This window comes from Hyla sarda, unplaced genomic scaffold (assembly GCF_029499605.1).
Source record: "Hyla sarda isolate aHylSar1 unplaced genomic scaffold, aHylSar1.hap1 scaffold_387, whole genome shotgun sequence".
NCBI lineage: Eukaryota > Metazoa > Chordata > Amphibia > Anura > Hylidae > Hyla > Hyla sarda.
Window position 1 is genome coordinate 177522 of NW_026610406.1, and position 20685 is coordinate 198206.

At 49.2% G+C, this 20685-nt stretch overlaps 6 non-coding genes and 1 pseudogene across 6 annotated transcripts; all 7 read left to right on the top strand.

The window, feature by feature from the left end:
* The first annotated feature begins 1212 nt into the window (after positions 1 to 1212).
* LOC130332684 (U2 spliceosomal RNA) lies at positions 1213 to 1403 on the top strand. Its single transcript, XR_008875275.1, has one exon. It is a non-coding gene; the product is annotated as a U2 spliceosomal RNA (small nuclear RNA).
* A 2095-nt stretch (positions 1404 to 3498) lies between these two features.
* LOC130332685 (U2 spliceosomal RNA) lies at positions 3499 to 3689 on the top strand. Its single transcript, XR_008875276.1, has one exon. It is a non-coding gene; the product is annotated as a U2 spliceosomal RNA (small nuclear RNA).
* A 2092-nt stretch (positions 3690 to 5781) lies between these two features.
* LOC130332686 (U2 spliceosomal RNA) lies at positions 5782 to 5972 on the top strand. The gene has a single exon (XR_008875277.1). It is a non-coding gene; the product is annotated as a U2 spliceosomal RNA (small nuclear RNA).
* Positions 5973 to 8067: 2095 nt separating this feature from the next.
* Positions 8068 to 8258, top strand: LOC130332687 (U2 spliceosomal RNA). Its single transcript, XR_008875278.1, has one exon. It is a non-coding gene; the product is annotated as a U2 spliceosomal RNA (small nuclear RNA).
* A 2097-nt stretch (positions 8259 to 10355) lies between these two features.
* LOC130332688 (U2 spliceosomal RNA) lies at positions 10356 to 10546 on the top strand. The gene has a single exon (XR_008875279.1). It is a non-coding gene; the product is annotated as a U2 spliceosomal RNA (small nuclear RNA).
* Positions 10547 to 12633: 2087 nt separating this feature from the next.
* Positions 12634 to 12824, top strand: LOC130332689 (U2 spliceosomal RNA). Its single transcript, XR_008875280.1, has one exon. It is a non-coding gene; the product is annotated as a U2 spliceosomal RNA (small nuclear RNA).
* A 2087-nt stretch (positions 12825 to 14911) lies between these two features.
* Positions 14912 to 15079, top strand: LOC130332745 (U2 spliceosomal RNA; annotated as a pseudogene).
* Positions 15080 to 20685: the final 5606 nt, after the last annotated feature.

The following is a 20685-nucleotide window of genomic DNA, read 5'->3' on the forward strand; positions in this document are numbered from 1 at the left end:
AAATGTCACACATATTTGGCCTGCAACTTTCTGTGCGACAAATTCAGACAGGAAAAATCAGTATAAATCCTTAGAAAATTATCCCCCAGTGTCTCCATCTGCTGGCGGTATTGAATAAGCATTGCTGCACTGATGGGGTATGCATTAGACGAAAAAAAAGAAGAAAAAGAAGAATAATACGCCCAGAAAAGAGGCGAAAAGGAGAAAAACGTAAAAAAACGTGAAAAAAAAGTAAGAGGAAGAGAAGGGAAAAAAAGGTGGAAATGGGTTTAAAAGTGATTTCGGCGGAGAAATATATATATATATATATATATATATATATATATATATATATATATACGCGCACACACACACATATATATAAACGTATTCTCCGTTGAGATATTGCAGCCGCTGCTGTGTCCAGGCCCAGGAGCCTTAGCACTGTGCTGTGATGTCACTCAATACCACTGACATCACTAGGTGTAAACAACATCTCTCCTTTGCTGTGTATGTGACTATGGAGCTGTTTGGTGATGTCGTCTATTATGGCCTTCATAGAAGCAACAGGAGATTGTTGCATCCATCTAGAACCCTCAGAACTACAGTGCTATGATGTCACTCACTTCCACAGGCCTTGCAGAGTGTAAACAACAACAACCCAGCTTTGTTGTGTATGTAACCATAGGGATTTGTGATGTCACCTAGAACCTTCACAGCAGCGACAGCTTTATGAGGAGCATCAGCACTGCTCTGCCTGAGCAGAACCATCACCGCCATAGGTTGTCAAATAACCCGGATTTAACCCACACAGGTAAGTCCAATGGGGTGCAGGCATGTCCTCTATGCTTACAGCTTCCCGTGGGTGTTGGTTTGATACCGTTTGGGGACAGCCAAGGAGGCATCTGCAGGCAACAAAGGTAGGTGTGTGCTTGTGTGTGTGTTTCCTATGCAGATCCTAAGCCCAGTGTCACATGCAAGTAGGAGGAGTAAGAAGGGTTCCTGGCAAATCCGGGTTATGGATTGCATTTAAAAAGGCCCCGTGGGAGTGCAATGGGCCCCTGTCTTGCTGCTTAGCAATAATGGTATGGGTTTAGGTTCTGCTGTGTGTACTGGTGGTTGACTGCCCCCCAGCCCAGAGTGTGCATGGAAAATTGTCTGGCAGCCTCCCTGACAGCAAGCAGTGATAGTGCCCATGAAGGGCACCTTGTTGGGCCCGCCCCTTTCACGGTTATCGCTTCTCGGCCTTTTGGCTAAGATCAAGTGTAGTATCTGTTCTTATCAGTTTAATATCTGATACGTCCCCTATCTGGGGACCATATATTAAATGGATTTTTGAGAACGGGGGCCGATTTCGAAGCTTGCTTCCGTCGCCCTATGCATTGACCCGATATGGCAGTATCTTCGGGTACAGTGCACCACCCCCTTACAGGGTTAAAAAGAAAGATTCCTACTTTCATTGCTACCTGCTTGCTGGCTAGCCAGCTAGCCAGCCCTGTGGGCCTTGCTGCTGCTGCAGCCAAAAAACAAAAGGTGGTGCTGCTGCTGCTTCTGCTGCTTCTGCTTCTGCTTGTGTCTGGCCGCTGTTGGAGCGTCCAGGCACAGGACTTCTGCTGCTGCTGACTAAATGGCCTCCTTAATTGGATCATTTGAGTAGCCAGCACACCTGTGCAGGTAGGGCATGACATGATAGGCAGCTGCCTTGATAGCGGGTGGGTGCTGAATTTCCTAATTGACAAAATAAGATTAATGCTTATGAAGAAATATAAAATCTCATCCCTTCCCCAATATCGCGCCACACCCCTACCCCTTAATTCCCTGGTTGAACTTGATGGACATATGTCTTTTTTCGACCGTACTAACTATGTAACTATGTAACATAACATGGGGGGGGGGGGGGGGGGTCTCCTGGCTGTTCACACAGGTGTGTCATTGCTGTACATTGACCATGCATTGCTTCTGTGGTATTGCAAAGGCAAAGACAAATGCTTCCAGCCATCCATTGCACTAATGGATTGGTCATCAGCTGGCTGTCTATGTCCCGCATCAATATAGACCAAAGTACAGAGGGTTAGGCTATGCTATTGTGCACCTACCTGATGCATCAGAAGGTGCGAGGCCCTTGCTAAATTCTGTGCACAGACTTTGAGATCTATACTTTAGACTGTATCTAAACCTGCTCCAACATGGACTGACATTCTGGCCTACTTTCAGCCGATGCGACTTGTCTGTCGCTGAACAGTCGCTTTTTATGTATTCAGCACCTATGTATAATGTTGTAAAAATGCTCTAGAAGCTAAAGTCGCAGAAATGTCACACATATTTGGCCTGCAACTTTCTGTGCGACAAATTCAGACAGGAAAAATCAGTATAAATCCTTAGAAAATTATCCCCCAGTGTCTCCATCTGCTGGCGGTATTGAATAAGCATTGCTGCACTGATGGGGTATGCATTAGACGAAAAAAAAGAAGAAAAAGAAGAATAATACGCCCAGAAAAGAGGCGAAAAGGAGAAAAACGTAAAAAAACGTGAAAAAAAAGTAAGAGGAAGAGAAGGGAAAAAAAGGTGGAAATGGGTTTATAAGTGATTTCGGCGGAGAAATATATATATATATATATATATATATATATATATATATATATATATACGCGCACACACACACATATATATAAACGTATTCTCCGTTGAGATATTGCAGCCGCTGCTGTGTCCAGGCCCAGGAGCCTTAGCACTGTGCTGTGATGTCACTCAATACCACTGACATCACTAGGTGTAAACAACATCTCTCCTTTGCTGTGTATGTGACTATGGAGCTGTTTGGTGATGTCGTCTATTATGGCCTTCATAGAAGCAACAGGAGATTGTTGCATCCATCTAGAACCCTCAGAACTACAGTGCTATGATGTCACTCACTTCCACAGGCCTTGCAGAGTGTAAACAACAACAACCCAGCTTTGTTGTGTATGTAACCATAGGGATTTGTGATGTCACCTAGAACCTTCACAGCAGCGACAGCTTTATGAGGAGCATCAGCACTGCTCTGCCTGAGCAGAACCATCACCGCCATAGGTTGTCAAATAACCCGGATTTAACCCACACAGGTAAGTCCAATGGGGTGCAGGCATGTCCTCTATGCTTACAGCTTCCCGTGGGTGTTGGTTTGATACCGTTTGGGGACAGCCAAGGAGGCATCTGCAGGCAACAAAGGTAGGTGTGTGCTTGTGTGTGTGTTTCCTATGCAATCCTAAGCCCAGTGTCACATGCAAGTAGGAGGAGTAAGAAGGGTTCCTGGCAAATCCGGGTTATGGATTGCATTTAAAAAGGCCCCGTGGGAGTGCAATGGGCCCCTGTCTTGCTGCTTAGCAATAATGGTATGGGTTTAGGTTCTGCTGTGTGTACTGGTGGTTGACTGCCCCCCAGCCCAGAGTGTGCATGGAAAATTGTCTGGCAGCCTCCCTGACAGCAAGCAGTGATAGTGCCCATGAAGGGCACCTTGTTGGGCCCGCCCCTTTCACGGTTATCGCTTCTCGGCCTTTTGGCTAAGATCAAGTGTAGTATCTGTTCTTATCAGTTTAATATCTGATACGTCCCCTATCTGGGGACCATATATTAAATGGATTTTTGAGAACGGGGGCCGATTTCGAAGCTTGCTTCCGTCGCCCTATGCATTGACCCGATATGGCAGTATCTTCGGGTACAGTGCACCACCCCCTTACAGGGTTAAAAAGAAAGATTCCTACTTTCATTGCTACCTGCTTGCTGGCTAGCCAGCTAGCCAGCCCTGTGGGCCTTGCTGCTGCTGCAGCCAAAAAACAAAAGGTGGTGCTGCTGCTGCTTCTGCTGCTTCTGCTTCTGCTTGTGTCTGGCCGCTGTTGGAGCGTCCAGGCACAGGACTTCTGCTGCTGCTGACTAAATGGCCTCCTTAATTGGATCATTTGAGTAGCCAGCACACCTGTGCAGGTAGGGCATGACATGATAGGCAGCTGCCTTGATAGCGGGTGGGTGCTGAATGTTCCTAATTGACAAAATAAGATTAATGCTTATGAAGAAATATAAAATCTCATCCCTTCCCCAATATCGCGCCACACCCCTACCCCTTAATTCCCTGGTTGAACTTGATGGACATATGTCTTTTTTCGACCGTACTAACTATGTAACTATGTAACATAACATGGGGGGGGGGGGGTCTCCTGGCTGTTCACACAGGTGTGTCATTGCTGTACATTGACCATGCATTGCTTCTGTGGTATTGCAAAGGCAAAGACAAATGCTTCCAGCCATCCATTGCACTAATGGATTGGTCATCAGCTGGCTGTCTATGTCCCGCATCAATATAGACCAAAGTACAGAGGGTTAGGCTATGCTATTGTGCACCTACCTGATGCATCAGAAGGTGCGAGGCCCTTGCTAAATTCTGTGCACAGACTTTGAGATCTATACTTTAGACTGTATCTAAACCTGCTCCAACATGGACTGACATTCTGGCCTACTTTCAGCCGATGCGACTTGTCTGTCGCTGAACAGTCGCTTTTTATGTATTCAGCACCTATGTATAATGTTGTAAAAATGCTCTAGAAGCTAAAGTCGCAGAAATGTCACACATATTTGGCCTGCAACTTTCTGTGCGACAAATTCAGACAGGAAAAATCAGTATAAATCCTTAGAAAATTATCCCCCAGTGTCTCCATCTGCTGGCGGTATTGAATAAGCATTGCTGCACTGATGGGGTATGCATTAGACGAAAAAAAAGAAGAAAAAGAAGAATAATACGCCCAGAAAAGAGGCGAAAAGGAGAAAAACGTAAAAAAACGTGAAAAAAAAGTAAGAGGAAGAGAAGGGAAAAAAAGGTGGAAATGGGTTTAAAAGTGATTTCGGCGGAGAAATATATATATATATATATATATATATATATATATATATATATATATACGCGCACACACACACATATATATAAACGTATTCTCCGTTGAGATATTGCAGCCGCTGCTGTGTCCAGGCCCAGGAGCCTTAGCACTGTGCTGTGATGTCACTCAATACCACTGACATCACTAGGTGTAAACAACATCTCTCCTTTGCTGTGTATGTGACTATGGAGCTGTTTGGTGATGTCGTCTATTATGGCCTTCATAGAAGCAACAGGAGATTGTTGCATCCATCTAGAACCCTCAGAACTACAGTGCTATGATGTCACTCACTTCCACAGGCCTTGCAGAGTGTAAACAACAACAACCCAGCTTTGTTGTGTATGTAACCATAGGGATTTGTGATGTCACCTAGAACCTTCACAGCAGCGACAGCTTTATGAGGAGCATCAGCACTGCTCTGCCTGAGCAGAACCATCACCGCCATAGGTTGTCAAATAACCCGGATTTAACCCACACAGGTAAGTCCAATGGGGTGCAGGCATGTCCTCTATGCTTACAGCTTCCCGTGGGTGTTGGTTTGATACCGTTTGGGGACAGCCAAGGAGGCATCTGCAGGCAACAAAGGTAGGTGTGTGCTTGTGTGTGTGTTTCCTATGCAGATCCTAAGCCCAGTGTCACATGCAAGTAGGAGGAGTAAGAAGGGTTCCTGGCAAATCCGGGTTATGGATTGCATTTAAAAAGGCCCCGTGGGAGTGCAATGGGCCCCTGTCTTGCTGCTTAGCAATAATGGTATGGGTTTAGGTTCTGCTGTGTGTACTGGTGGTTGACTGCCCCCCAGCCCAGAGTGTGCATGGAAAATTGTCTGGCAGCCTCCCTGACAGCAAGCAGTGATAGTGCCCATGAAGGGCACCTTGTTGGGCCCGCCCCTTTCACGGTTATCGCTTCTCGGCCTTTTGGCTAAGATCAAGTGTAGTATCTGTTCTTATCAGTTTAATATCTGATACGTCCCCTATCTGGGGACCATATATTAAATGGATTTTTGAGAACGGGGGCCGATTTCGAAGCTTGCTTCCGTCGCCCTATGCATTGACCCGATATGGCAGTATCTTCGGGTACAGTGCACCACCCCCTTACAGGGTTAAAAAGAAAGATTCCTACTTTCATTGCTACCTGCTTGCTGGCTAGCCAGCTAGCCAGCCCTGTGGGCCTTGCTGCTGCTGCAGCCAAAAAACAAAAGGTGGTGCTGCTGCTGCTTCTGCTGCTTCTGCTTCTGCTTGTGTCTGGCCGCTGTTGGAGCGTCCAGGCACAGGACTTCTGCTGCTGCTGACTAAATGGCCTCCTTAATTGGATCATTTGAGTAGCCAGCACACCTGTGCAGGTAGGGCATGACATGATAGGCAGCTGCCTTGATAGCGGGTGGGTGCTGAATGTTCCTAATTGACAAAATAAGATTAATGCTTATGAAGAAATATAAAATCTCATCCCTTCCCCAATATCGCGCCACACCCCTACCCCTTAATTCCCTGGTTGAACTTGATGGACATATGTCTTTTTTCGACCGTACTAACTATGTAACTATGTAACATAACATGGGGGGGGGGGGGGTCTCCTGGCTGTTCACACAGGTGTGTCATTGCTGTACATTGACCATGCATTGCTTCTGTGGTATTGCAAAGGCAAAGACAAATGCTTCCAGCCATCCATTGCACTAATGGATTGGTCATCAGCTGGCTGTCTATGTCCCGCATCAATATAGACCAAAGTACAGAGGGTTAGGCTATGCTATTGTGCACCTACCTGATGCATCAGAAGGTGCGAGGCCCTTGCTAAATTCTGTGCACAGACTTTGAGATCTATACTTTAGACTGTATCTAAACCTGCTCCAACATGGACTGACATTCTGGCCTACTTTCAGCCGATGCGACTTGTCTGTCGCTGAACAGTCGCTTTTTATGTATTCAGCACCTATGTATAATGTTGTAAAAATGCTCTAGAAGCTAAAGTCGCAGAAATGTCACACATATTTGGCCTGCAACTTTCTGTGCGACAAATTCAGACAGGAAAAATCAGTATAAATCCTTAGAAAATTATCCCCCAGTGTCTCCATCTGCTGGCGGTATTGAATAAGCATTGCTGCACTGATGGGGTATGCATTAGACGAAAAAAAAGAAGAAAAAGAAGAATAATACGCCCAGAAAAGAGGCGAAAAGGAGAAAAACGTAAAAAAACGTGAAAAAAAAGTAAGAGGAAGAGAAGGGAAAAAAAGGTGGAAATGGGTTTAAAAGTGATTTCGGCGGAGAAATATATATATATATATATATATATATATATATATATATATATATATATACGCGCACACACACACATAGATATAAACGTATTCTCCGTTGAGATATTGCAGCCGCTGCTGTGTCCAGGCCCAGGAGCCTTAGCACTGTGCTGTGATGTCACTCAATACCACTGACATCACTAGGTGTAAACAACATCTCTCCTTTGCTGTGTATGTGACTATGGAGCTGTTTGGTGATGTCGTCTATTATGGCCTTCATAGAAGCAACAGGAGATTGTTGCATCCATCTAGAACCCTCAGAACTACAGTGCTATGATGTCACTCACTTCCACAGGCCTTGCAGAGTGTAAACAACAACAACCCAGCTTTGTTGTGTATGTAACCATAGGGATTTGTGATGTCACCTAGAACCTTCACAGCAGCGACAGCTTTATGAGGAGCATCAGCACTGCTCTGCCTGAGCAGAACCATCACCGCCATAGGTTGTCAAATAACCCGGATTTAACCCACACAGGTAAGTCCAATGGGGTGCAGGCATGTCCTCTATGCTTACAGCTTCCCGTGGGTGTTGGTTTGATACCGTTTGGGGACAGCCAAGGAGGCATCTGCAGGCAACAAAGGTAGGTGTGTGCTTGTGTGTGTGTTTCCTATGCAGATCCTAAGCCCAGTGTCACATGCAAGTAGGAGGAGTAAGAAGGGTTCCTGGCAAATCCGGGTTATGGATTGCATTTAAAAAGGCCCCGTGGGAGTGCAATGGGCCCCTGTCTTGCTGCTTAGCAATAATGGTATGGGTTTAGGTTCTGCTGTGTGTACTGGTGGTTGACTGCCCCCCAGCCCAGAGTGTGCATGGAAAATTGTCTGGCAGCCTCCCTGACAGCAAGCAGTGATAGTGCCCATGAAGGGCACCTTGTTGGGCCCGCCCCTTTCACGGTTATCGCTTCTCGGCCTTTTGGCTAAGATCAAGTGTAGTATCTGTTCTTATCAGTTTAATATCTGATACGTCCCCTATCTGGGGACCATATATTAAATGGATTTTTGAGAACGGGGGCCGATTTCGAAGCTTGCTTCCGTCGCCCTATGCATTGACCCGATATGGCAGTATCTTCGGGTACAGTGCACCACCCCCTTACAGGGTTAAAAAGAAAGATTCCTACTTTCATTGCTACCTGCTTGCTGGCTAGCCAGCTAGCCAGCCCTGTGGGCCTTGCTGCTGCTGCAGCCAAAAAACAAAAGGTGGTGCTGCTGCTGCTTCTGCTGCTTCTGCTTCTGCTTGTGTCTGGCCGCTGTTGGAGCGTCCAGGCACAGGACTTCTGCTGCTGCTGACTAAATGGCCTCCTTAATTGGATCATTTGAGTAGCCAGCACACCTGTGCAGGTAGGGCATGACATGATAGGCAGCTGCCTTGATAGCGGGTGGGTGCTGAATGTTCCTAATTGACAAAATAAGATTAATGCTTATGAAGAAATATAAAATCTCATCCCTTCCCCAATATCGCGCCACACCCCTACCCCTTAATTCCCTGGTTGAACTTGATGGACATATGTCTTTTTTCGACCGTACTAACTATGTAACTATGTAACATAACATGGGGGGGGGGGGGGGGTCTCCTGGCTGTTCACACAGGTGTGTCATTGCTGTACATTGACCATGCATTGCTTCTGTGGTATTGCAAAGGCAAAGACAAATGCTTCCAGCCATCCATTGCACTAATGGATTGGTCATCAGCTGGCTGTCTATGTCCCGCATCAATATAGACCAAAGTACAGAGGGTTAGGCTATGCTATTGTGCACCTACCTGATGCATCAGAAGGTGCGAGGCCCTTGCTAAATTCTGTGCACAGACTTTGAGATCTATACTTTAGACTGTATCTAAACCTGCTCCAACATGGACTGACATTCTGGCCTACTTTCAGCCGATGCGACTTGTCTGTCGCTGAACAGTCGCTTTTTATGTATTCAGCACCTATGTATAATGTTGTAAAAATGCTCTAGAAGCTAAAGTCGCAGAAATGTCACACATATTTGGCCTGCAACTTTCTGTGCGACAAATTCAGACAGGAAAAATCAGTATAAATCCTTAGAAAATTATTCCCCAGTGTCTCCATCTGCTGGCGGTATTGAATAAGCATTGCTGCACTGATGGGGTATGCATTAGACGAAAAAAAAGAAGAAAAAGAAGAATAATACGCCCAGAAAAGAGGCGAAAAGGAGAAAAACGTAAAAAAACGTGAAAAAAAAGTAAGAGGAAGAGAAGGGAAAAAAAGGTGGAAATGGGTTTAAAAGTGATTTCGGCGGAGAAATATATATATATATATATATATATATATATATATATATATATATATATACGCGCACACACACACATATATATAAACGTATTCTCCGTTGAGATATTGCAGCCGCTGCTGTGTCCAGGCCCAGGAGCCTTAGCACTGTGCTGTGATGTCACTCAATACCACTGACATCACTAGGTGTAAACAACATCTCTCCTTTGCTGTGTATGTGACTATGGAGCTGTTTGGTGATGTCGTCTATTATGGCCTTCATAGAAGCAACAGGAGATTGTTGCATCCATCTAGAACCCTCAGAACTACAGTGCTATGATGTCACTCACTTCCACAGGCCTTGCAGAGTGTAAACAACAACAACCCAGCTTTGTTGTGTATGTAACCATAGGGATTTGTGATGTCACCTAGAACCTTCACAGCAGCGACAGCTTTATGAGGAGCATCAGCACTGCTCTGCCTGAGCAGAACCATCACCGCCATAGGTTGTCAAATAACCCGGATTTAACCCACACAGGTAAGTCCAATGGGGTGCAGGCATGTCCTCTATGCTTACAGCTTCCCGTGGGTGTTGGTTTGATACCGTTTGGGGACAGCCAAGGAGGCATCTGCAGGCAACAAAGGTAGGTGTGTGCTTGTGTGTGTGTTTCCTATGCAGATCCTAAGCCCAGTGTCACATGCAAGTAGGAGGAGTAAGAAGGGTTCCTGGCAAATCCGGGTTATGGATTGCATTTAAAAAGGCCCCGTGGGAGTGCAATGGGCCCCTGTCTTGCTGCTTAGCAATAATGGTATGGGTTTAGGTTCTGCTGTGTGTACTGGTGGTTGACTGCCCCCCAGCCCAGAGTGTGCATGGAAAATTGTCTGGCAGCCTCCCTGACAGCAAGCAGTGATAGTGCCCATGAAGGGCACCTTGTTGGGCCCGCCCCTTTCACGGTTATCGCTTCTCGGCCTTTTGGCTAAGATCAAGTGTAGTATCTGTTCTTATCAGTTTAATATCTGATACGTCCCCTATCTGGGGACCATATATTAAATGGATTTTTGAGAACGGGGGCCGATTTCGAAGCTTGCTTCCGTCGCCCTATGCATTGACCCGATATGGCAGTATCTTCGGGTACAGTGCACCACCCCCTTACAGGGTTAAAAAGAAAGATTCCTACTTTCATTGCTACCTGCTTGCTGGCTAGCCAGCTAGCCAGCCCTGTGGGCCTTGCTGCTGCTGCAGCCAAAAAACAAAAGGTGGTGCTGCTGCTGCTTCTGCTGCTTCTGCTTCTGCTTGTGTCTGGCCGCTGTTGGAGCGTCCAGGCACAGGACTTCTGCTGCTGCTGACTAAATGGCCTCCTTAATTGGATCATTTGAGTAGCCAGCACACCTGTGCAGGTAGGGCATGACATGATAGGCAGCTGCCTTGATAGCGGGTGGGTGCTGAATGTTCCTAATTGACAAAATAAGATTAATGCTTATGAAGAAATATAAAATCTCATCCCTTCCCCAATATCGCGCCACACCCCTACCCCTTAATTCCCTGGTTGAACTTGATGGACATATGTCTTTTTTCGACCGTACTAACTATGTAACTATGTAACATAACATGGGGGGGGGGGGGGTCTCCTGGCTGTTCACACAGGTGTGTCATTGCTGTACATTGACCATGCATTGCTTCTGTGGTATTGCAAAGGCAAAGACAAATGCTTCCAGCCATCCATTGCACTAATGGATTGGTCATCAGCTGGCTGTCTATGTCCCGCATCAATATAGACCAAAGTACAGAGGGTTAGGCTATGCTATTGTGCACCTACCTGATGCATCAGAAGGTGCGAGGCCCTTGCTAAATTCTGTGCACAGACTTTGAGATCTATACTTTAGACTGTATCTAAACCTGCTCCAACATGGACTGACATTCTGGCCTACTTTCAGCCGATGCGACTTGTCTGTCGCTGAACAGTCGCTTTTTATGTATTCAGCACCTATGTATAATGTTGTAAAAATGCTCTAGAAGCTAAAGTCGCAGAAATGTCACACATATTTGGCCTGCAACTTTCTGTGCGACAAATTCAGACAGGAAAAATCAGTATAAATCCTTAGAAAATTATCCCCCAGTGTCTCCATCTGCTGGCGGTATTGAATAAGCATTGCTGCACTGATGGGGTATGCATTAGACGAAAAAAAAGAAGAAAAAGAAGAATAATACGCCCAGAAAAGAGGCGAAAAGGAGAAAAACGTAAAAAAACGTGAAAAAAAAGTAAGAGGAAGAGAAGGGAAAAAAAGGTGGAAATGGGTTTATAAGTGATTTCGGCGGAGAAATATATATATATATATATATATATATATATATATATATATACGCGCACACACACACATATATATAAACGTATTCTCCGTTGAGATATTGCAGCCGCTGCTGTGTCCAGGCCCAGGAGCCTTAGCACTGTGCTGTGATGTCACTCAATACCACTGACATCACTAGGTGTAAACAACATCTCTCCTTTGCTGTGTATGTGACTATGGAGCTGTTTGGTGATGTCGTCTATTATGGCCTTCATAGAAGCAACAGGAGATTGTTGCATCCATCTAGAACCCTCAGAACTACAGTGCTATGATGTCACTCACTTCCACAGGCCTTGCAGAGTGTAAACAACAACAACCCAGCTTTGTTGTGTATGTAACCATAGGGATTTGTGATGTCACCTAGAACCTTCACAGCAGCGACAGCTTTATGAGGAGCATCAGCACTGCTCTGCCTGAGCAGAACCATCACCGCCATAGGTTGTCAAATAACCCGGATTTAACCCACACAGGTAAGTCCAATGGGGTGCAGGCATGTCCTCTATGCTTACAGCTTCCCGTGGGTGTTGGTTTGATACCGTTTGGGGACAGCCAAGGAGGCATCTGCAGGCAACAAAGGTAGGTGTGTGCTTGTGTGTGTGTTTCCTATGCAGATCCTAAGCCCAGTGTCACATGCAAGTAGGAGGAGTAAGAAGGGTTCCTGGCAAATCCGGGTTATGGATTGCATTTAAAAAGGCCCCGTGGGAGTGCAATGGGCCCCTGTCTTGCTGCTTAGCAATAATGGTATGGGTTTAGGTTCTGCTGTGTGTACTGGTGGTTGACTGCCCCCCAGCCCAGAGTGTGCATGGAAAATTGTCTGGCAGCCTCCCTGACAGCAAGCAGTGATAGTGCCCATGAAGGGCACCTTGTTGGGCCCGCCCCTTTCACGGTTATCGCTTCTCGGCCTTTTGGCTAAGATCAAGTGTAGTATCTGTTCTTATCAGTTTAATATCTGATACGTCCCCTATCTGGGGACCATATATTAAATGGATTTTTGAGAACGGGGGCCGATTTCGAAGCTTGCTTCCGTCGCCCTATGCATTGACCCGATATGGCAGTATCTTCGGGTACAGTGCACCACCCCCTTACAGGGTTAAAAAGAAAGATTCCTACTTTCATTGCTACCTGCTTGCTGGCTAGCCAGCTAGCCAGCCCTGTGGGCCTTGCTGCTGCTGCAGCCAAAAAACAAAAGGTGGTGCTGCTGCTGCTTCTGCTGCTTCTGCTTCTGCTTGTGTCTGGCCGCTGTTGGAGCGTCCAGGCACAGGACTTCTGCTGCTGCTGACTAAATGGCCTCCTTAATTGGATCATTTGAGTAGCCAGCACACCTGTGCAGGTAGGGCATGACATGATAGGCAGCTGCCTTGATAGCGGGTGGGTGCTGAATGTTCCTAATTGACAAAATAAGATTAATGCTTATGAAGAAATATAAAATCTCATCCCTTCCCCAATATTGCGCCACACCCCTACCCCTTAATTCCCTGGTTGAACTTGATGGACATATGTCTTTTTTCGACCGTACTAAGTATGTAACTATGTAACATAACATGGGGGGGGGGGGTCTCCTGGCTGTTCACACAGGTGTGTCATTGCTGTACATTGACCATGCATTGCTTCTGTGGTATTGCAAAGGCAAAGACAAATGCTTCCAGCCATCCATTGCACTAATGGATTGGTCATCAGCTGGCTGTCTATGTCCCGCATCAATATAGACCAAAGTACAGAGGGTTAGGCTATGCTATTGTGCACCTACCTGATGCATCAGAAGGTGCGAGGCCCTTGCTAAATTCTGTGCACAGACTTTGAGATCTATGCTTTAGACTGTATCTAAACCTGCTCCAACATGGACTGACATTCTGGCCTACTTTCAGCCGATGCGACTTGTCTGTCGCTGAACAGTCGCTTTTTATGTATTCAGCACCTATGTATAATGTTGTAAAAATGCTCTAGAAGCTAAAGTCGCAGAAATGTCACACATATTTGGCCTGCAACTTTCTGTGCGACAAATTCAGACAGGAAAAATCAGTATAAATCCTTAGAAAATTATCCCCCAGTGTCTCCATCTGCTGGCGGTATTGAATAAGCATTGCTGCACTGATGGGGTATGCATTAGACGAAAAAAAAGAAGAAAAAGAAGAATAATACGCCCAGAAAAGAGGCGAAAAGGAGAAAAACGTAAAAAAACGTGAAAAAAAAGTAAGAGGAAGAGAAGGGAAAAAAAGGTGGAAATGGGTTTAAAAGTGATTTCGGCGGAGAAATATATATATATATATATATATATATATATATATATATATATACGCGCACACACACACATAGATATAAACGTATTCTCCGTTGAGATATTGCAGCCGCTGCTGTGTCCAGGCCCAGGAGCCTTAGCACTGTGCTGTGATGTCACTCAATACCACTGACATCACTAGGTGTAAACAACATCTCTCCTTTGCTGTGTATGTGACTATGGAGCTGTTTGGTGATGTCGTCTATTACGGCCTTCATAGAAGCAACAGGAGATTGTTGCATCCATCTAGAACCCTCAGAACTACAGTGCTATGATGTCACTCACTTCCACAGGCCTTGCAGAGTGTAAACAACAACAACCCAGCTTTGTTGTGTATGTAACCATAGGGATTTGTGATGTCACCTAGAACCTTCACAGCAGCGACAGCTTTATGAGGAGCATCAGCACTGCTCTGCCTGAGCAGAACCATCACCGCCATAGGTTGTCAAATAACCCGGATTTAACCCACACAGGTAAGTCCAATGGGGTGCAGGCATGTCCTCTATGCTTACAGCTTCCCGTGGGTGTTGGTTTGATACCGTTTGGGGACAGCCAAGGAGGCATCTGCAGGCAACAAAGGTAGGTGTGTGCTTGTGTGTGTGTTTCCTATGCAGATCCTAAGCCCAGTGTCACATGCAAGTAGGAGGAGTAAGAAGGGTTCCTGGCAAATCCGGGTTATGGATTGCATTTAAAAAGGCCCCGTGGGAGTGCAATGGGCCCCTGTCTTGCTGCTTAGCAATAATGGTATGGGTTTAGGTTCTGCTGTGTGTACTGGTGGTTGACTGCCCCCCAGCCCAGAGTGTGCATGGAAAATTGTCTGGCAGCCTCCCTGACAGCAAGCAGTGATAGTGCCCATGAAGGGGACCTTGTTGGGCCCGCCCCTTTCACGGTTATCGCTTCTCGGCCTTTTGGCTAAGATCAAGTGTAGTATCTGTTCTTATCAGATACTTACCTGGCAGGGGAGATACCATGATCGCTACGGTCTGAAGAACTCCAAGCATTGTGGTAGAGATTTTGCGTAGTACGATTGCAGTACTTTTCGTTCTTATTAGAACCGCATTTCTCTAGAGCATACCACCTGAAGATCGTCTCCTGCCTGCCTCGGAACATCTGAAGAAGGAGAAGATCTTGAAGACTGCAGCTCCGGAAGAAGCCGACGAAGAACCTGGAAGAAGGGAATCGGCGGTGAATTCCGGAACAGCGGCGAAGAGGAAGGCGGCGCAGAATCTTTTCGAAGAAACTCGCTGCCTCTGGAGAAGGATTTGCATAGCTCCTCCCACCGGGACCGGATCTGCATAGCTCCTCCCACCCGGGAAAGAAGACTTTGCGAAGCCTCTCTCCACAAGCAAGCAAGGAAGCGGAAAAGAGCCTGCTGGAAGAAGCCATGGCCTCAACCAGCAAGTCCACCCAGGAGGCTGCAGGGCAAGGCCTGGAGGTCCAGCCCCAACCACAGCAAGCTTCAACCTCCACCACGGCAAGGCAGAAGGGCGGCAGAATTCCTAACCTGGAAGCTCCAACCCTGGAGCCCTGGATGAGGCAGACTGTTGCCTTGAAGCTCAAGCCCGTGGACGGAAGGGTGCCGGACATGTCCCACGACGTGTTCTGCAAGAAGATGCTGGCGGATCAAGGCTTCCCCACGGCTGACACCCTGGGAATAGCAACCTTCTTTTCGGGAATCTTCTACATCACCTTTGCCACCATTGGGACCTGTAGAAGATACTGGGAGGTGGTGAAAGCGGCGAGTCCCGAATCCCCTTTCTCTCGCTTTGTGGGCAACTGCCTTATTCAAAGAGAGGAGAGGCGGGTGACGGTCTCAATGCGGAACCCACACACCCCAGGCACGGACATCTCGACCTTCCTGAAGCGCTTCTGCACCGTGGTGAGGGAGCCCACCCGCATCCTGAACTCACTCGGATACTGGACCTGCAAGTGGTCTGCGGTCGTCAGACTCAACAAGAACCCTGCTTCTCCAGACGGACTACAGCACCTGCCAACGACATTTTCCTTGGGCAACTCCACAGGACTTATCTTCTACCCGGACATGCCGCAGACCTGCAGGAGATGTGGCAAGATGGGCCACGAGGGCAAGGACTGTACGGAGGATGCCTGCAGGTATTGCCGTGTGACAGGTCACACGACCAAGGACTGCCCCAAGAGCAAGACCTGCAACCTCTGCGGACTGGCAGCCCACAGCTACAAGGACTGCCCCCAGAGGGAGAGAACATGGGCATCTGTGGCAGCGAGAGCACCGAAGCCAGCCCCAGCTCCGGAGCCAACACCACGCATGGCCAAGCCGACCAAGGAGGGTAAGAAGGCGAAAGCCACCACCCCTGCCCCGTCCCGCCCCTCCCCTGCCCCTCCCGCCCCATCCCCTGCCCCTCCCGCCCCATCTCCTGCCCCATCCCGCCCCACCCCTGCCCCATCCCGTCCCACCCCTGCCCCATCCCGTCCCACCCCTGCCCCATCCCGTCCCACCCCTGCCCCTCCTGCCCCATCCCGTCCCACCCCCGCCCCTCCTGCCCCATCCCGCCCCACCCCTGCCCCCCGTACCCCACCCCGGCCCACCCCTGCCCCCCGTACCCCACCCCGGCCCACCCCTGCCCCGTCCTCCCCTGCCCGGCCCACCCCTGCCCCGTCCTCCCCTGCCCGGCCCACCCCTGCCCCGTCCTCCCCTGCCCGGGCACTCTCTCCTGCCCCCCGCCCCACCCAGCCTCCTTTCTCTCCTGGCCCAGCAGCACCTAACCCCCCTCCAGCTGCTGGTGCCCGCCCTTCGGAGGACTTTCCTGTGCTTCCTCCCCCAGGTACCATACAGAGGAAGAGGAAAGGAAGGGACAACGTATCAGAAGAGTCCCACAAAAGAAAGATAATCGAGACCTGCGAGACCCCTCAAGCTTCAGATGAGGAGGAGGAGATGGAGCAGGTCTGTGAGAGCCTTGAAGCTTCAGAAGGAGAGGAGGTGATGGAGCAGGCCCAAGTGGAGCAGGTCCAAGCAGAGCCAGTCCAAGCTCAATCTATGGAGGAGCTGCTGCAGGACCCAGAGGTCAAGAAAATCCTGGACACTCCGTCCAACACGGTCTACGACGAGTTCTTAGAAGGGCGCTACGAGAAGCCACAGGAGCCGACAGGCGCCAGAGAAGAGGACCCGTCCGACCAGACTGGTAACTAGTATCAGAACTAACCTCTCTTTTTATTCCCATGGCTGATCTCAACATCTTCTGCATTAATGTGAGGAGTATTAGAGCTTGGTTTAGATTTCAGACTGTTCTTACGTTCTTAGATTCCCAGAAGTGTGATGTTTACATGTTGCAGGAATGTGCTTTGTCTGCTTCTAGGTCTTACAACCATCTGGCCAGGCAGTGGCCTCACGGCCCTTCCTACTGGTCTGGTGGGGGCGACAATAGGTCTGCGGGGGTGGCCATCCTGATCAGGGGAGGTAACTTTGCACTTGATTCCGTCCGGGAGCTCGTCTGTGGCAGACTTCTTGTCGCAGACGGTTCCTGGGCGGGTGAGCCCGTGCGGCTCATCAACGTGTATGCCTCCCCTGAGAGGGATGTCCGACTGGAGGTTCTCCAGGCCCTGCGGGCTGAACTCGCCACCACTAGAGCAGTAGTGTTGGGTGGTGACTTCAACTGCCCCATTGAGGTGGACGGGCGCAGTTCTGGCACATCCGCCAACCTGGACATGACGTCTAAACTGCTGATTGAGATGGTGACGGAGGCATCCTTGCAGGACGTTGTCGGGTCCATCGGGAACGGCTCCGTAAACTATACGTGGAGCCGCCCCGATGGCTCGCTCCGTTCTCGGATAGACTTCATCTTCACTTCGAGAGCAGTCAGAAAGGTGTCGTACTCTATGGTCCCCTGCTTCTTCTCTGACCACAGGGCCATTCGATTCCGGGGGACTCTGGGCCATGGATTCCCACCTGGCCCGGGCTCCTGGAAGTTGAATTGTGCCCTGTTGGAGCAGAGGGAGGTCATGGAGGAACTTAGGGATGCTTACCTTGTATGGCGAAATGACAAATGTCTGTTCAAGTGCATCAGCGATTGGTGGGAATATGTTAAAGTCGAATTCCGTTGTTTCTTTCAGGCAAAAGGCAGACAACAGGCGTGTGCGAAGAAGTGGGACTTGAGGAAACTGCAGCGCGAGCTGCGGTCCCTGCAGGACCTGCTCCAGTGTGGCTGGGACGTCAGGGAGGAGCTGGAGGAGACCAAAAATAGCTTGAAAAGGCACTTTGAGGAGGAATCCAAGCGAATCGTCTTTCGTTCCAAGGTGGAGAACCTGGAGAAGGGTGAGAAATGTAACTCTTTCTTTTTCAGGAAGCTCCATGCCGGCCACACGCCCCTGACTGAGCTACGAGATGAGACCGGACACATGAGGAGCGGCAAGGAGGAAGTGATGGGGGTCGTCCACGACTTCTACAGCAACCTCTACGCCCCCAAGTCATCCGACCCCGAAGCCGCCGAGAGGTTCCTGTCAGGTGTCACTAACGTTGTTGATCCCGCAGGTGCGGCGGCTATGGACGATCCCTTGACGGTGGGGGAGCTGCTCTCTGCCGCTAAATCCTTTAAGCCCGGCAGGACCCCGGGCAGTGACGGTCTCCCGGCCGAGCTCTACGTAGCGCTGGGTGACCTGATCTGTCCGGACCTGTTGGAGGTGTACGAGGAGATGGTGGTGGGGGGCAGAATGCCTCCGTCGTTGAGGGAAGGGATGATCACGATCTTGTATAAGCGGAAGGGGGAGAGATGTGACCTGAAAAACTGGCGTCCCATCTCTCTCCTGAACGTGGACTACAAGATCCTCGCCAAGGTGCTGGCCAACAGGCTGAAACCTGTCATGGGGCAGATCGTCCATCCGGACCAGACCTGCAGCATTCCTGGCCGCAGGATTGCCGACAGCCTTGCCCTTGTGAGAGACACGGTCCATTACATCCAGGACCGCGGGGGCCGCGCCGCCCTGGTCAGCTTAGATCAGGAGAAGGCGTTCGACCGTGTCTCCCACGCATTCATGGACAGGGTTTTGCGCAGGCTGGGTCTGGGGAAGATGTTTTGCTCTTTTGTTAACGTTATGTATTTTGACATTTACAGCACGGTGTTGGTGAACGGCTGGAAGACTGACCCCTTTCCTATTCTTTCAGGGGTTAGACAAGGCTGCCCTCTTTCACCTCTCCTTTTTGTTTGTGTTATAGAGCTCTTCGCTGAGACTATCCGGCAGAATGGAGAGATCAGAGGGATCACCGCACCAGGACCAGATCGCCACGAGGTCAAGTGCTCGCTCTACATGGACGACGTGACCGTCTTCTGCGCTGACCAGCGTTCGGTGACTGCACTCGTCCAGACCTGCGAGGACTTCGGCAGAGCTTCGGGGGCAAAAGTCAACTGCGGGAAGTCGGAGGCCATGCTCTTCGGGGAGTGGCACCTGGCTTCTTCCGCCCCCTTCCCCTTTACTATTAAGCCGGACTTCATTCAAATTCTTGGAGTCTGGTTCGGGAAGGAAGGAGCGGCCCTTAAGTCTTGGCAAGACCGACTAGGAAGGATAAACTCAAAGATCGGACTGTGGAGCTCCAGAAAGCTCACGATGGAAGGCAAGGCACTTGTCCTGCGGAGTGAAGTTTTGCCTGTGCTCCAATATACCGCACAGGCCTGGCCTCCCCATACCACCGTTTGCAAGGCCATCACCCGGACAGTGTTTGGCTTCGTCTGGGGCAAAATGGACAGAGTCAAGAGGACCGTGATGTACAAGGAACCCCGCAAGGGTGGGAAGGGAATACCCGACATCCCCGCTCTGCTGAGGGCCTCCTTTGCATGTGTCACGGTGCAGCGGACTCTTGTAGAAAAGACTGGCTCAGCGGGCAGGTCCATGTCTCGCTTGCTTCTCATGCCCCTCTGGAGACAGCTGGGCTGGGACAAGTGGGACAGCTCCATCCCTTACAACTGGAACACTCCCTGGTTCTATGGGGATGTTGTCCGGTTTGTGAGGGAGCACCAGCTGGAAGGACTGAAACCAGACCTATGGAAGCCAAAGACAATCCACAAGCTCATCCGAGCTAAGGACTCGACCGAGCTGGTTCCGGGACTCCCCGCAGCCACTGCAGAGACAGTTTGGAACAATGTGGCCTCAAAGCGGCTTACCAATGGACACAAGGACTTGTCGTGGATGGCCGTCATGGGAGGTCTCTCTCTCAGGTCATTCATGCATGCCCGCAACCTGTGCAAGACCCGGTACTGCCCCCGTTGCCCCTACGTGGAGGAAACATCTTTCCACGTGTTTTGGCAGTGCCCCTTTGCACAGGGTCTGTTGGACGCCCTAGAACAGGAACTCAGAGACTCAGTGCCCAGGAGCTGCCTATCGTACCATTCGGTGCTTTACGGCCTGTTCCCTGGGACCCACGACGTGGAGGCCATCCAGGAGGCCTGGCGCCTTATGAACTGTTTTAAGGACGCAGTGTGGCTTGCCAGGAACCGCCTCGTGATCAACAGGGAAAACATGTCCGTCCGGGACTGCCGCAGGTTCATCAAGAACCTGCTTAGAGACTATTCCATCTTGGACAGCTCGGCCGTTGATGAGGAAGAAGAGGAGTGAAGACCCCTCTCCTTCTCCCATGTCTCCCTGAAGATACAGCCCAACAGTTTGGCCCTGTGATCCGCCCCCTCCCTACCCCCACATAGT